Source organism: Carcharodon carcharias, chromosome 1 (genome assembly GCF_017639515.1).
Source record: "Carcharodon carcharias isolate sCarCar2 chromosome 1, sCarCar2.pri, whole genome shotgun sequence".
Lineage (NCBI taxonomy): Eukaryota > Metazoa > Chordata > Chondrichthyes > Lamniformes > Lamnidae > Carcharodon > Carcharodon carcharias.
The window spans coordinates 166,555,759-166,569,488 of record NC_054467.1 but is presented as its reverse complement, the minus strand read 5'-3'; positions in this window follow the sequence as shown (position 1 = coordinate 166,569,488).

The following is a 13,730-nucleotide window of genomic DNA, read 5'->3' as shown; positions in this document are numbered from 1 at the left end:
CAGCTGAAACAGAGGCAGCAGCAGAAATAGAAACAGCAGAAACAAGAGCAGCAGCAGAAACAGCAGCAGCAGAGACAGCAGCAGTAGAAATAGAAGCAGCAGCAGAAAGAGTAGCAGCAGAGACGGCAGCAGTCGAAACAGAAGCAGCAGCAGAAACAGAATCAGCAGCAGAAACAAAAGCAGTAGCAGAGACAGCAGCAGCAGCATAAACATAATCAGCAGCAGGAACAGGAGCAGCAGCAGAAACAGGAGCAGCAGCAGAAACAGAATCAGCAGCAGAGAAAGAAGCATCAGCAGAAACAGGAGCAACAGCAGAAACAGAATCAGCAGCAGAAAAAGAAGCAGCAGCGGAAACAGGGGCAGCAGCAGAAACAGGAGCAGCAGCAGAAACAGAAGCAGCAGAAACAGATGCAGCAGCAGAAACAGAAGCAGCAGTAGAAACAGAAGCAGCAGAAACAGAATTAGCAGCAGAAAAAGAAACAGCAGCAGAAACAGGAGCAACAGCAGAAACAGAAGCAGCAGCAGAAACAGAAGCAACAAAAACAGAATCAGCAGCAGAAAGAGCAGCAGCAAAAACAGAAGCAGCAGCAGAAACAAGAGCAGTTTCAGAAACAGCAGCAGCAGAGACAGCAGCAGCAGAAATAGAAGCAGCAGCAGAAAGAGTAGCAGCAGAGACAGCAGCAGTAGAAATAGAAGCAGCAGCAGAAACAGCTGCAGCAGAAAGAGCAGCAGCAGAAACAGAGGCACCAGAAACAGAATTAGCAGCAGAAAAAGAAACAGCAGCAGAAACAGGAGCAGCAGAAACAGAAGCAGAAGCAGAAACAGCAGCAGCACAACCAGAAGAAGCCGAACCAGAAGCAGCAGCAGAAACAGAAGCAGCAGAAGCACAAGCAGCAGCAGAAACAGCAGTAGCAGAAACAGCAGCAGCAGACACAGCAGCAGCAGAAACAGAAGCAGCAGAAACAGAATTAGCAGCAGAAAAAGAAACAGCAGCAGAAACAGGAGCAGCAGAAACAGAATCAGCAGTGGAAAATGAAGCAGCAGCAGAAACAGGAGCAACAGCAGAAACAGAAGCAACAAAAACCGAATCAGCAGCAGAAAGAGCAGCAGCAAAAACAGAAGCAGCAGCAGAAACAAGAGCAGCAGCAGAGACAGCAGCAGCAGCAGAATCAGAAGCAGCAGCAGAAACAGAAGCCTCAGCAGAAACAGAATCAGCAGCAGATAAAGAAGCATCAGCAGAAACAGGAACAACAGCTGAAACTGAATCAGCAGCAGAAAAAGAAGCAGAAGCAGAAACAGGAGCAACAGCAGAAACAGAATCAGCAGCAGAAACAGAAGCAACAGAAACAGAAACAGCAGCAGAAACAGCAGCAGCAGAAACAGAAGCAGCAGCAGAAAGAAGTGCAGCAGCAGAGTAAGCAGTAGCAGCAGAAACAGAATCAGCAGCAGAAAAAGAAGCAGCAGAAACAGAAGCAGCAGCAGAAACAGAAGCAGCAGCAGAAACAGAAGCAGCAGAAAGAGAAGCAGCAGCAGAAACAGAAACAGCAGAAACAGAAGCAGCAGCAGAAACAGGAGCAGCAGCAGAAATAGAAGCATTAGAAACAGAAGCAGCAGCAGAAACAGGAGCAGCAGCAGAAACAGGAGAAGCAGCAGAAACAGGTGCAGCAGCAGAAACAGAAGCAGCAGAAACAGAAGCAGCAGCAGAAACAAGAGCAGCAGCAGAAATAGCAGCAGCAGATACAGCAGCAGCAGAAACAGAAGCAGCTGCAGAAACAGGAGCAGCAGCAGAAACAGCAGTAGCAGAAACAGAAGCAGCAGCTGAAACAGAGGCAGCAGCAAAATTAGAAACAGCAGAAACAAGAGCAGTTTCATAAACAGCAGCAGTAGAGACAGCAGCAGTAGAAATAGAAGCATCAGCGGAAAGAGTAGCAGCAGAGACAGCTGCAGTAGAAATAGAAGCAGCAGCAGAAACAGGAGCAGCAGCAGAAACAAGAGCGGCTGCAGAAACAGGTGCGGCAGCAGAAACAGGAGCAGCTACAGAAACAGGAACAGCAGCAGAAACAGGAGCGGCAGCAGAAACAGGAGTGGCAGCAGAAACAGAAACAGCAGCAGAAACAGTAGCAGCAGAAACAGGGGCAGCAGCAGAAACAGGAGCGGCAGCAGAAATAGAAGCAGCATAAACAAGAGCAGCAGCAGAAACAGCAGCATCAAAGACAGCAGCAGAAATAGAAGCAGCTGCAGAAACAGAAGCAGCAGCAGAAACAGCAGCAGTAGAAACATAAGCAGCTGCAGAAACAGAAGCAGTAGCAGAAACAGCAGCAGCAGAAACAGAAGCAGCAGAAACAAAAGCAGCAGCATAAACAGAAGCAGCAGCAGAAACAGCAGCAGAAGAAACAGCGCTAGTAGAAACAGAATCAGCAGCAGAAACAAAAGCAGTAACAGAGACAGCAGTAGCAGCATAAACATAATCAGCAGCAGAAACAGGAGAAGCAGCAGAAACAGGAGCAGCATCAGAAACAGAATCAGCAGCAGAGAAAGAACCATCAGAAGAAACAGGAGCAACAGCAGAAACAAGAGCGGCAGCAGAAACAGGTGCTGCAGCAGAAACAGGAGCAGCTACAGAAACAGGAACAGCAGCAGAAACAGGAGCGGCAACAGAAACAGGGGCAGCAGCAGAAACAGGAGCGGCAGCAGAAACAGAAGCAGCCGCAGAAACAGTAGCAGCAGAAACAGGAGCAGCAGCAGAAACAGAGGCAGCAGCAGAAATGGACGCAGCAGAAACAAGAGCAGCAGCAGAAACAGCAGCATCAGAGACAGCAGCAGAAATAGAAGCAGCTGCAGAAACAGAAGCAGCAGCAGAAACAGCAGCAGCAGAAAAAGCAGCAGCAGAAACAGAGGCAGCAGAAACAGAAGCAGCTGCAGAACCAGAAGCAGCAGAAACAGAAGCAGCTGCAGAAACAGAAGCAGTAGCAGAAACAGCAGCAGCAGAAACAGAAGCAGCATAAACAGAAGCAGCAGCAGAAACAGCAGCAGCAGAAACAGCGGCAGCGAAACAGAATCAGCAGCAGAAACAAAAGCAGTAGCAGAAACAGGAGCAGCATAAGAAACAGAATCAGCAGCAGAAAAAGAAGCATCAGCAGAAACAGGAGCAACAGCAGAGACAGAATCAGCAGCAGAAAAGAAGCAGCAGCAGAAACAGGAGCAGCAGCAGAAACAGAATCAGCAGCAGAAACAGAAGCAGCAGAAACAGATGCAGCAGCAGAAACAGCAGCAGCAGCAGAAACAGAAACAGCAGAAACAGAATCAGCAGCAGAAAAAGAAACAGCAGCAGAAACAGGAGCAGCAGAAACAGAATCAGCAGAAACAGAAACAGAAGCATCAGAAGAAACAGGAACAACAGCTGAAACTGAATCAGCAGCAGAAAAAGAAGAAGAAGAAGAAAAAGGAGCAACAGCAGAAACAGAAGCATCAGCAGAAACAGAAGCAACAGAAAAAAATCAGCAGCAGAAACAGCAGCAGCAGAAACAGAAGCAGCAGCAGAAACAAGTGCAGCAGCAGAGACAGCAGTAGCAGCAGAAACAGAATCAGCAGCAGAAAAAGAAGCAGCAGAAACATAAGCAGCAGCAGAAACAGAAGCATCAGCAGAAACAGAAGCATTAGAATCAGAAGCAGCAGCAGAAACAAAAGCAGCAGCAGAAACAGGAGAAGCAGCAGAAACAGAAGCAGCAGCAGAAACAGAAGCAGCAGAAAAGAAGCAGCAGCAGAAACAAGAGCAGCAGCAGAAACAGAAGCAGCAGAGACAGTAGCAGCAGAAACAGACGCAGCTGCAGAAACAGGAGCAGCAGCAGAAACAGGAGCAGCAGAAACAGCAGCAGCAGAAACAGAAGCAGCTGCAGAAACAGGAGCAGCAGCAGAAACAGCAGTAGCAGAAACAGAAGCAGCAGCTGAAACAGAGGCAGCAGCAGAAATAGAAACAGCAGAAACAAGAGCAGCAGCAGAAACAGCAGCAGCAGAGACAGCAGCAGTAGAAATAGAAGCAGCAGCAGAAAGAGTAGCAGCAGAGACAGCTGCAGTAGAAACAGAAGCAGCAGCAGAAACACAATCAGCAGCAGAAACAAAAGCAGTAGCAGAGACAGCAGCAGCATAAACATAATCAGCAGCAGGAACAGGAGCAGCAGCAGAAACAGGAGCAGCAGCAGAAACAGAATCAGCAGCAGAGAAAGAAGCATCAGCAGAAACAGGAGCAACAGCAGAAACAGAATCAGCAGCAGAAAAAGAAGCAGCAGCGGAAACAGGGGCAGCAGCAGAAACAGAAGCAGCAGCAGAAACAGAAGCAGCAGAAACAGATGCAGCAGCCGAAACAGAAGCAGCAGTAGAAACAGAAGCAGCAGAAACAGAATTAGCAGCAGAAAAAGAAACAGCAGCAGAAACAGGAGCAGCAGAAACAGAATCAGCAGCGGAAAAAGAAGCAGCAGCAGAAACAGGAGGAACAGCAGAAACAGAAGCAGCAGCAGAAACAGAAGCAACAAAAACAGAATCAGCAGCAGAAAGAGCAGCAGCAAAAACAGAAGCAGCAGCAGAAACAAGAGCAGTTTCAGAAACAGCAGCAGCAGAGACAGCAGCAGTAGAAATAGAAGCAGCAGCAGAAAGAGTAGCAGCAGAGACAGCAGCAGTAGAAATAGAAGCAGCAGCAGAAACAGCTGCAGCAGAAAGAGCAGCAGCAGAAACAGTGGCAGCAGAAACAGAAGCAGCAGCAGAAACAGAAGCAGCAGAAACATAATCAGCTGCAGAAACAGAAGCAGAAGCAGAAACAGCAGCAGCACAAACAGAAGAAGCCGAACCAGAAGCAGCAGCAGAAATAGAAGCAGCAGAAGCACAAGCAGCAGCAGAAACAGCAGTAGCAGAAACAGCAGCAGCAGAAACAGAAGCTGAAGAAACAGAATTAGCAGCAGAAAAAGAAACAGCAGCAGAAACAGGAGCAGCAGAAACAGAATCAGCAGCGGAAAAAGAAGCAGCAGAAACATAAGCAGCAGCAGAAATAGGAGCAACAGCAGAAACAGAAGCAGCAGCAGAAACAGAAGCAACAAAAACAGAATCAGCAGCAGAAAGAGCAGCAGCAAAAACAGAAGCAGCAGCAGAAACAAGAGCAGTTTCAGAAACAGCAGCAGCAGAGACAGCAGCAGCAGAAATAGAAGCAGCAGCAGAAAGAGTAGCAGCAGAGACAGCAGCAGTAGAAATAGAAGCAGCAGCAGAAACAGCTGCAGCAGAAAGAGCAGCAGCAGAAACAGAGGCACCAGAAACAGAATTAGCAGCAGAAAAAGAAACAGCAGCAGAAACAGGAGCAGCAGAAACAGAAGCAGAAGCAGAAACAGCAGCAGCACAACCAGAAGAAGCCGAACCAGAAGCAGCAGCAGAAACAGAAGCAGCAGAAGCACAAGCAGCAGCAGAAACAGCAGTAGCAGAAACAGCAGCAGCAGACACAGCAGCAGCAGAAACAGAAGCAGCAGAAACAGAATTAGCAGCAGAAAAAGAAACAGCAGCAGAAACAGGAGCAGCAGAAACAGAATCAGCAGTGGAAAATGAAGCAGCAGCAGAAACAGGAGCAACAGCAGAAACAGAAGCAACAAAAACCGAATCAGCAGCAGAAAGAGCAGCAGCAAAAACAGAAGCAGCAGCAGAAACAAGAGCAGCAGCAGAGACAGCAGCAGCAGCAGAATCAGAAGCAGCAGCAGAAACAGAAGCCTCAGCAGAAACAGAATCAGCAGCAGATAAAGAAGCATCAGCAGAAACAGGAACAACAGCTGAAACTGAATCAGCAGCAGAAAAAGAAGCAGAAGCAGAAACAGGAGCAACAGCAGAAACAGAATCAGCAGCAGAAACAGAAGCAACAGAAACAGAAACAGCAGCAGAAACAGCAGCAGCAGAAACAGAAGCAGCAGCAGAAAGAAGTGCAGCAGCAGAGTAAGCAGTAGCAGCAGAAACAGAATCAGCAGCAGAAAAAGAAGCAGCAGAAACATAAGCAGCAGCAGAAACAGAAGCAGCAGCAGAAACAGAAGCAGCAGAAAGAGAAGCAGCAGCAGAAACAGAAACAGCAGAAACAGAAGCAGCAGCAGAAACAGGAGCAGCAGCAGAAATAGAAGCATTAGAAACAGAAGCAGCAGCAGAAACAGGAGCAGCAGCAGAAACAGGACAAGCAGCAGAAACAGGTGCAGCAGCAGAAACAGAAGCAGCAGAAACAGAAGCAGCAGCAGAAACAAGAGCAGCAGCAGAAATAGCAGCAGCAGATACAGCAGCAGCAGAAACAGAAGCAGCTGCAGAAACAGGAGCAGCAGCAGAAACAGCAGTAGCAGAAACAGAAGCAGCAGCTGAAACAGAGGCAGCAGCAAAATTAGAAACAGCAGAAACAAGAGCAGTTTCATAAACAGCAGCAGTAGAGACAGCAGCAGTAGAAATAGAAGCATCAGCGGAAAGAGTAGCAGCAGAGACAGCTGCAGTAGAAATAGAAGCAGCAGCAGAAACAGGAGCAGCAGCAGAAACAAGAGCGGCTGCAGAAACAGGTGCGGCAGCAGAAACAGGAGCAGCTACAGAAACAGGAACAGCAGCAGAAACAGGAGCGGCAGCAGAAACAGGAGTGGCAGCAGAAACAGAAACAGCAGCAGAAACAGTAGCAGCAGAAACAGGGGCAGCAGCAGAAACAGGAGCGGCAGCAGAAATAGAAGCAGCATAAACAAGAGCAGCAGCAGAAACAGCAGCATCAAAGACAGCAGCAGAAATAGAAGCAGCTGCAGAAACAGAAGCAGCAGCAGAAACAGCAGCAGTAGAAACATAAGCAGCTGCAGAAACAGAAGCAGTAGCAGAAACAGCAGCAGCAGAAACAGAAGCAGCAGAAACAAAAGCAGCAGCATAAACAGAAGCAGCAGCAGAAACAAAAGCAGTAACAGAGACAGCAGTAGCAGCATAAACATAATCAGCAGCAGAAACAAAAGCAGTAGCAGAGACAGCAGCAGCATAAACATAATCAGCAGCAGGAACAGGAGCAGCAGCAGAAACAGGAGCAGCAGCAGAAACAGAATCAGCAGCAGAGAAAGAAGCATCAGCAGAAACAGGAGCAACAGCAGAAACAGAATCAGCAGCAGAAAAAGAAGCAGCAGCGGAAACAGGGGCAGCAGCAGAAACAGAAGCAGCAGCAGAAACAGAAGCAGCAGAAACAGATGCAGCAGCCGAAACAGAAGCAGCAGTAGAAACAGAAGCAGCAGAAACAGAATTAGCAGCAGAAAAAGAAACAGCAGCAGAAACAGGAGCAGCAGAAACAGAATCAGCAGCGGAAAAAGAAGCAGCAGCAGAAACAGGAGGAACAGCAGAAACAGAAGCAGCAGCAGAAACAGAAGCAACAAAAACAGAATCAGCAGCAGAAAGAGCAGCAGCAAAAACAGAAGCAGCAGCAGAAACAAGAGCAGTTTCAGAAACAGCAGCAGCAGAGACAGCAGCAGTAGAAATAGAAGCAGCAGCAGAAAGAGTAGCAGCAGAGACAGCAGCAGTAGAAATAGAAGCAGCAGCAGAAACAGCTGCAGCAGAAAGAGCAGCAGCAGAAACAGTGGCAGCAGAAACAGAAGCAGCAGCAGAAACAGAAGCAGCAGAAACATAATCAGCTGCAGAAACAGAAGCAGAAGCAGAAACAGCAGCAGCACAAACAGAAGAAGCCGAACCAGAAGCAGCAGCAGAAATAGAAGCAGCAGAAGCACAAGCAGCAGCAGAAACAGCAGTAGCAGAAACAGCAGCAGCAGAAACAGAAGCTGAAGAAACAGAATTAGCAGCAGAAAAAGAAACAGCAGCAGAAACAGGAGCAGCAGAAACAGAATCAGCAGCGGAAAAAGAAGCAGCAGAAACATAAGCAGCAGCAGAAACAGGAGCAACAGCAGAAACAGAAGCAGCAGCAGAAACAGAAGCAACAAAAACAGAATCAGCAGCAGAAAGAGCAGCAGCAAAAACAGAAGCAGCAGCAGAAACAAGAGCAGTTTCAGAAACAGCAGCAGCAGAGACAGCAGCAGCAGAAATAGAAGCAGCAGCAGAAAGAGTAGCAGCAGAGACAGCAGCAGTAGAAATAGAAGCAGCAGCAGAAACAGCTGCAGCAGAAAGAGCAGCAGCAGAAACAGAGGCACCAGAAACAGAATTAGCAGCAGAAAAAGAAACAGCAGCAGAAACAGGAGCAGCAGAAACAGAAGCAGAAGCAGAAACAGCAGCAGCACAACCAGAAGAAGCCGAACCAGAAGCAGCAGCAGAAACAGAAGCAGCAGAAGCACAAGCAGCAGCAGAAACAGCAGTAGCAGAAACAGCAGCAGCAGACACAGCAGCAGCAGAAACAGAAGCAGCAGAAACAGAATTAGCAGCAGAAAAAGAAACAGCAGCAGAAACAGGAGCAGCAGAAACAGAATCAGCAGTGGAAAATGAAGCAGCAGCAGAAACAGGAGCAACAGCAGAAACAGAAGCAACAAAAACCGAATCAGCAGCAGAAAGAGCAGCAGCAAAAACAGAAGCAGCAGCAGAAACAAGAGCAGCAGCAGAGACAGCAGCAGCAGCAGAATCAGAAGCAGCAGCAGAAACAGAAGCCTCAGCAGAAACAGAATCAGCAGCAGATAAAGAAGCATCAGCAGAAACAGGAACAACAGCTGAAACTGAATCAGCAGCAGAAAAAGAAGCAGAAGCAGAAACAGGAGCAACAGCAGAAACAGAATCAGCAGCAGAAACAGAAGCAACAGAAACAGAAACAGCAGCAGAAACAGCAGCAGCAGAAACAGAAGCAGCAGCAGAAAGAAGTGCAGCAGCAGAGTAAGCAGTAGCAGCAGAAACAGAATCAGCAGCAGAAAAAGAAGCAGCAGAAACATAAGCAGCAGCAGAAACAGAAGCAGCAGCAGAAACAGAAGCAGCAGAAAGAGAAGCAGCAGCAGAAACAGAAACAGCAGAAACAGAAGCAGCAGCAGAAACAGGAGCAGCAGCAGAAATAGAAGCATTAGAAACAGAAGCAGCAGCAGAAACAGGAGCAGCAGCAGAAACAGGACAAGCAGCAGAAACAGGTGCAGCAGCAGAAACAGAAGCAGCAGAAACAGAAGCAGCAGCAGAAACAAGAGCAGCAGCAGAAATAGCAGCAGCAGATACAGCAGCAGCAGAAACAGAAGCAGCTGCAGAAACAGGAGCAGCAGCAGAAACAGCAGTAGCAGAAACAGAAGCAGCAGCTGAAACAGAGGCAGCAGCAAAATTAGAAACAGCAGAAACAAGAGCAGTTTCATAAACAGCAGCAGTAGAGACAGCAGCAGTAGAAATAGAAGCATCAGCGGAAAGAGTAGCAGCAGAGACAGCTGCAGTAGAAATAGAAGCAGCAGCAGAAACAGGAGCAGCAGCAGAAACAAGAGCGGCTGCAGAAACAGGTGCGGCAGCAGAAACAGGAGCAGCTACAGAAACAGGAACAGCAGCAGAAACAGGAGCGGCAGCAGAAACAGGAGTGGCAGCAGAAACAGAAACAGCAGCAGAAACAGTAGCAGCAGAAACAGGGGCAGCAGCAGAAACAGGAGCGGCAGCAGAAATAGAAGCAGCATAAACAAGAGCAGCAGCAGAAACAGCAGCATCAAAGACAGCAGCAGAAATAGAAGCAGCTGCAGAAACAGAAGCAGCAGCAGAAACAGCAGCAGTAGAAACATAAGCAGCTGCAGAAACAGAAGCAGTAGCAGAAACAGCAGCAGCAGAAACAGAAGCAGCAGAAACAGAAGCAGCAGCATAAACAGAAGCAGCAGCAGAAACAGCAGCAGAAGAAACAGCGCTAGCAGAAACAGAATCAGCAGCAGAAACAAAAGCAGTAGCAGAGACAGCAGTAGCAGCATAAACATAATCAGCAGCAGAAACAGGAGAAGCAGCAGAAACAGGAGCAGCATCAGAAACAGAATCAGCAGCAGAGAAAGAACCATCAGAAGAAACAGGAGCAACAGCAGAAACAGAATCAGCAGCAGAAACAGAAGCAGAAGAAACAGATGCAGCAGTAGAAACAGAAGCAGCAGCAGAAATAGAAGCAGCATAAACAAGAGCAGCAGCAGAAACAGCAGCATCAGAGACAGCAGCAGAAATAGAAGCAGCTGCAGAAACAGAAGCAGCAGCAGAAACAGCAGCAGTAGAAACATAAGCAGCTGCAGAAACAGAAGCAGTAGCAAAAACAGCAGCAGCAGAAACAGAAGCAGCAGAAACATAAGCAGCAGCAGAAACAGGAGCAACAGCAGAAACAGAAGCAGCAGCAGAAACAGAAGCAACAAAAACAGAATCAGCAGCAGAAAGAGCAGCAGCAAAAACAGAAGCAGCAGCAGAAACAAGAGCAGTTTCAGAAACAGCAGCAGCAGAGACAGCAGCAGCAGAAATAGAAACAGCAGCAGAAAGAGTAGCAGCAGAGACAGCAGCAGTAGAAATAGAAGCAGCAGCAGAAACAGCTGCAGCAGAAAGAGCAGCAGCAGAAACAGAGGCACCAGAAACAGAATTAGCAGCAGAAAAAGAAACAGCAGCAGAAACAGGAGCAGCAGAAACAGAAGCAGAAGCAGAAACAGCAGCAGCACAACCAGAAGAAGCCGAACCAGAAGCAGCAGCAGAAACAGAAGCAGCAGAAGCACAAGCAGCAGCAGAAACAGCAGTAGCAGAAACAGCAGCAGCAGACACAGCAGCAGCAGAAACAGAAGCAGCAGAAACAGAATTAGCAGCAGAAAAAGAAACAGCAGCAGAAACAGGAGCAGCAGAAACAGAATCAGCAGTGGAAAATGAAGCAGCAGCAGAAACAGGAGCAACAGCAGAAACAGAAGCAACAAAAACCGAATCAGCAGCAGAAAGAGCAGCAGCAAAAACAGAAGCAGCAGCAGAAACAAGAGCAGCAGCAGAGACAGCAGCAGCAGCAGAATCAGAAGCAGCAGCAGAAACAGAAGCCTCAGCAGAAACAGAATCAGCAGCAGATAAAGAAGCATCAGCAGAAACAGGAACAACAGCTGAAACTGAATCAGCAGCAGAAAAAGAAGCAGAAGCAGAAACAGGAGCAACAGCAGAAACAGAATCAGCAGCAGAAACAGAAGCAACAGAAACAGAAACAGCAGCAGAAACAGCAGCAGCAGAAACAGAAGCAGCAGCAGAAAGAAGTGCAGCAGCAGAGTAAGCAGTAGCAGCAGAAACAGAATCAGCAGCAGAAAAAGAAGCAGCAGAAACAGAGGCAGCAGAAACAGAAGCAGCTGCAGAACCAGAAGCAGCAGAAACAGAAGCAGCTGCAGAAACAGAAGCAGTAGCAGAAACAGCAGCAGCAGAAACAGAAGCAGCATAAACAGAAGCAGCAGCAGAAACAGCAGCAGCAGAAACAGCGGCAGCGAAACAGAATCAGCAGCAGAAACAAAAGCAGTAGCAGAAACAGGAGCAGCATCAGAAACAGAATCAGCAGCAGAAAAAGAAGCATCAGCAGAAACAGGAGCAACAGCAGAGACAGAATCAGCAGCAGAAAAGAAGCAGCAGCAGAAACAGGAGCAGCAGCAGAAACAGAATCAGCAGCAGAAACAGAAGCAGCAGAAACAGATGCAGCAGCAGAAACAGCAGCAGCAGCAGAAACAGAAACAGCAGAAACAGAATCAGCAGCAGAAAAAGAAACAGCAGCAGAAACAGGAGCAGCAGAAACAGAATCAGCAGAAACAGAAACAGAAGCATCAGAAGAAACAGGAACAACAGCTGAAACTGAATCAGCAGCAGAAAAAGAAGAAGAAGAAGAAAAAGGAGCAACAGCAGAAACAGAAGCATCAGCAGAAACAGAAGCAACAGAAAAAAATCAGCAGCAGAAACAGCAGCAGCAGAAACAGAAGCAGCAGCAGAAACAAGTGCAGCAGCAGAGACAGCAGTAGCAGCAGAAACAGAATCAGCAGCAGAAAAAGAAGCAGCAGAAACATAAGCAGCAGCAGAAACAGAAGCATCAGCAGAAACAGAAGCATTAGAATCAGAAGCAGCAGCAGAAACAAAAGCAGCAGCAGAAACAGGAGAAGCAGCAGAAACAGAAGCAGCAGCAGAAACAGAAGCAGCAGAAAAGAAGCAGCAGCAGAAACAAGAGCAGCAGCAGAAACAGAAGCAGCAGAGACAGTAGCAGCAGAAACAGACGCAGCTGCAGAAACAGGAGCAGCAGCAGAAACAGCAGCAGCAGAAACAGCAGCAGCAGAAACAGAAGCAGCTGCAGAAACAGGAGCAGCAGCAGAAACAGCAGTAGCAGAAACAGAAGCAGCAGCTGAAACAGAGGCAGCAGCAGAAATAGAAACAGCAGAAACAAGAGCAGCAGCAGAAACAGCAGCAGCAGAGACAGCAGCAGTAGAAATAGAAGCAGCAGCAGAAAGAGTAGCAGCAGAGACAGCTGCAGTAGAAACAGAAGCAGCAGCAGAAACACAATCAGCAGCAGAAACAAAAGCAGTAGCAGAGACAGCAGCATAAACATAATCAGCAGCAGGAACAGGAGCAGCAGCAGAAACAGGAGCAGCAGCAGAAACAGAATCAGCAGCAGAGAAAGAAGCATCAGCAGAAACAGGAGCAACAGCAGAAACAGAATCAGCAGCAGAAAAAGAAGCAGCAGCGGAAACAGGGGCAGCAGCAGAAACAGAAGCAGCAGCAGAAACAGAAGCAGCAGAAACAGATGCAGCAGCCGAAACAGAAGCAGCAGTAGAAACAGAAGCAGCAGAAACAGAATTAGCAGCAGAAAAAGAAACAGCAGCAGAAACAGGAGCAGCAGAAACAGAATCAGCAGCGGAAAAAGAAGCAGCAGCAGAAACAGGAGCAACAGCAGAAACAGAAGCAGCAGCAGAAACAGAAGCAACAAAAACAGAATCAGCAGCAGAAAGAGCAGCAGCAAAAACAGAAGCAGCAGCAGAAACAAGAGCAGTTTCAGAAACAGCAGCAGCAGAGACAGCAGCAGTAGAAATAGAAGCAGCAGCAGAAAGAGTAGCAGCAGAGACAGCAGCAGTAGAAATAGAAGAAGCAGCAGAAACAGCTGCAGCAGAAAGAGCAGCAGCAGAAACAGAGGCACCAGAAACAGAATTAGCAGCAGAAAAAGAAACAGCAGCAGAAACAGGAGCAGCAGAAACAGAAGCAGAAGCAGAAACAGCAGCAGCACAAACAGAAGAAGCCGAACCAGAAGCAGCAGCAGAAATAGAAGCAGCAGAAGCACAAGCAGCAGCAGAAACAGCAGTAGCAGAAACAGCAGCAGCAGAAACAGAAGCTGAAGAAACAGAATTAGCAACAGAAAAAGAAACAGCAGCAGAAACAGGAGCAGCAGAAACAGAATCAGCAGCGGAAAAAGAAGCAGCAGAAACATAAGCAGCAGCAGAAACAGAAGCAGCAGCAGAAACAGAAGCAGCAGAAAGAGAAGCAGCAGCAGAAACTGAAACAGCAGAAACAGGAGCAACAGCAGAAACAGAAGCAGCAGCAGAAACAGAAGCAACAAAAACAGAATCAGCAGCAGAAAGAGCAGCAGCAAAAACAGAAGCAGCAGCAGAAACAAGAGCAGTTTCAGAAACAGCAGCAGCAGAGACAGCAGCAGTAGAAATAGAAGCAGCAGCAGAAACAGCTGCAGCAGAAAGAGCAGCAGCAGAAACAGAGGCACCAGAAACAGAATTAGCAGCAGAAAAAGAAACAGCAGCAGAAACAGGAGCAGCAGAAACAGAAGCAGAAGCAGAAACAGCAGCAGCACAACC